Source organism: Geotrypetes seraphini, chromosome 6, assembly GCF_902459505.1.
Source record: "Geotrypetes seraphini chromosome 6, aGeoSer1.1, whole genome shotgun sequence".
NCBI lineage: Eukaryota > Metazoa > Chordata > Amphibia > Gymnophiona > Dermophiidae > Geotrypetes > Geotrypetes seraphini.
In genome coordinates, this window is record NC_047089.1 from 20,257,036 (window position 1) to 20,260,456 (window position 3,421).

Genomic DNA, 3,421 nt, shown 5'->3' on the forward strand with positions numbered 1-3,421 from the left:
ATTCGAGGTCAATTGGGTGACGTCATTAGGAGTCTTCTGCTTTTCACTAAGTTTTATTATCCCTTTTTCTCTCTGTAGTCAGACTCGGGCAGGAAACTCATGAGAGTCGCCACCCAGGGTTTTAAGACCAGCTTTTGAAGCTCAGATGCATAAACAGTGGGATGGGGTCAATAAAGGCCTGGTCAGCATTTTACATATTTCACACATCAGCATTAGGCAGGGTTACCCATATGGCTCCAGAAAAAGAAGTCTTCGTTGCTTCGCCACATCCACTTGACACCAAATCACCACTATGTATCAATAATCTTAATTACCCTATCCAACCTACCATAAAGATACTAGGTGTAACTTTGGATCAGTGCCTAACCATGAGAGACCAGGTGGACTCCTTGATCAGAAAGGGATTTTTCACTCTCTGGAAACTCAGATCCATCAAAGCTTATTTCGATACAGCGGCATTCAGAACCCTAGTCCAATCCCTCAAACTGAGTCTACTTGACTACTGTAACATCGCCTATTTAGCAATTTCCCAAAAGAATATGCAACGTTTACAATTGATGCAAAATGCAGCAGTCAGACTGATCTTTGGGCTGAGGAAGTTTGACCACATGACACCCTACTACCGGCAGCTGCTTTGGCTGCCAATGGAGGCGCGCGTAAAGTTTAAATTTGCCTGCTTCTGCTTCAAAGCACTACACGGACTTGCCCCTAAATATATAACTGACCTTTTTGTCTTCTCAGCCAACAGACACAAGAGAAGCTCACATTCCAATTTTGTTTCCCCACCAGTGAGAGGTTGTAAACTGAAAAAAACACCATGAACATCTTCTCTTGCACCAAACAGCATCATGGGGTAAAGACCTAGAACAATTGCTTTCGCCCACTACTTATGAGGAATTTAGGAAACGTCTGAAAACACACCTGTTCCTAAAGTATCTAGACAACTGATCCTCTCTTCTCTCTCCTCTCTATAGTGATTAACTTGTTCTATTGATCACTCTCTCCTCAAAAATGGATTTCCTGTCCTATTAACCCTCTTTCTTCCTCCCTCTCTTAAAGTCAATCAATTTGTACCTTTGCTTAATCTTTGTAAACCACATAGAACTTCACGGTATTGCGGTATATAAGCTGTTATTATTATTATTATTATTGTCTGATATCACAGCTCTAATAAATTTTTTTTATATTAAGTAAAGTGCTCAGACCCTTCAACCAAAATATGTTCAGTGGTGTCACCAAACTATGGCTGCCACTGAACATATTTTGGCTGAAGGGGCTGAGCACTTTACTTAATAATATAAAAAAATGTATTAGAGCTGTGACATCAGTGTGACAACAATATAAACATCACAGATTTTATGTAATATATCCTTAGGAGAGTGAGTGATCCAGAAAAAGAAGGACAGAATTTTACTTCCATAGCTTTCAGTGGAAGTAAAACCCAGATGTTTTACCATGCTGTTACAAAACACAATGATCTCTGAAAAGGCAAATTCCAATATAGTATTCAAATCAAAATGTCCCTAGACCAGTGGTCTCAAACTCGCGGCCCGCAGGTACTATTTTGAGGCCCTCGGTATGTTTATCATAGTCACAAAAGTAAAATAAAACAGTTTCTTGATCATATGTCTCTTTAGCTACAAATTACAATATTAAGACAGCCAAAAGAAAAGATTTATAAACCATAAAGAGTTTTATCTCATGCAAAATTGTCATTTCTTTTGAAGGAGTCTGGGACTGGTTTTCCAAGTACTGAAGGAGTCTGGGACTGGTTTCTTAAGTGTTGAACTAAGTTTTCTCTTTAATAAAATGCTGAATTATGTTTAGCTGCAGACCTAACTTATCTCATGTTCTAGCCTGCCTGTACTGGGTGTTAGCTTGGACATTCTAACTTCTTATGGCTATCTCAGCATAAACGACATGCAACAGAAAGACTGCAGGGCCTAGATAAGTGACTTGCTAGTGACCTGCTAGTGTGATCTGAGGACCAATGATTGTTAAGAAAAGTAACACGTGAAAAGTTTTTTCTAGAATTCAGTTGTATAGCCAGAAGAATGTATAAATATCTCTGTAACGTCCTGTTTTCGGCACTTCTGAAGCTTCCCTGAGCTTGGAGCTCAGGAGTCGCATACGTATGCTAATAAACTATCTGTGTCTTCTTCAAGTCTCTAGGTTTTTTGGCTGCCCAAAGTGACCTTTCATTTGGCGCCCGAACAGGGACGTGAAGGTCTTTTGACCGCCGGCTACTCGATTGGTCACTTGTGTCTGGTCTGAGAACCGACCTGTCTGCTAAGCTGGCTTAATTCCTCTTGGAGTTTGTAGACCTCGTGGCTGTTTTTGGACCTGCCACATGGATCGAGGATGACACCCGGGGCTATTGGACCCCAATCTATATGCTGAACTACATTATTCATCTACAAGCTGTATTCGAACTGATAACTAATGAGACCACCCGAGCTATGAGTACCATTGGCAGAGCAAATGCTAAAATGCACACTATTTCTCAGAACTGCCTAGCTCTAGACAGAAGGTGGTGTCTGTGGTAAATTCAACCTCTCCAACTGCTGCCTTGAACTTGAGTAAAGTGATTGAGGACGTTGTGGATCGTATCACCAAACTGGCTCATGTTCCTGTCCAGACCTGGCGTGACCTTACTGCAGATTGGATCTCTGGTACCTTCGGCTCCTGGTTACCCTCTGGTTCAGCAATGAAGACCATCTTGCTGGTTGCCGCCCTGTCTTCTCTGCTCCTTTGCTGCCTGCCCTGTGTAGTCCCCATAGCCATAAAGCTGCTCCACCAAACTATTGACTCTGCTGTTGACCGTTCCACTGCTGCTATGGCCCTTGCGCTTCCCAAGTATCAACCAGTCCCTACAACTGATCCTGATCTTCCTCCTTCTTGTACTTTATCAGGCTCGTCTCCTTCCTCCTTCATTCGACTAGCCTGAAAGGGGGTAAAGAAGGAATCAGGGACTGGTTTTCCAAGTACTGAAGGAGTGTGGGACTGGTTTCTTAAGTGTTGAACTAAGTTTTCTCTTTAATAAAATGCTGAATTATGTTTAGCTGCAGACCTAACTTATCTCATGTTCTAGCCTGCCTGTACTGGGTGTTAGCTTGGACATTCTAACTTCTTATGGCTATCTCAGCATAAACGACATGCAACAGAAAGACTGCAGGGCCTAGATAAGTGACTTGCTAGTGACCTGCTAGTGTGAGCTGAGGACCAATGATTGTTAAGAAAAGTAACACGTGAAAAGTTTTTTCTAGAATTCAGTTGTATAGCCAGAAGAATGTATAAATATCTCTGTAATGTCCTGTTTTCGGCACTTCTGAAGCCAGCTTGGAGCTCGGGAGTCGCATACGTATGCTAATAAACTATCTGTGCCTTCTTCAAGTCTCTAGGTTTTTTGGCTGCCCAAAGT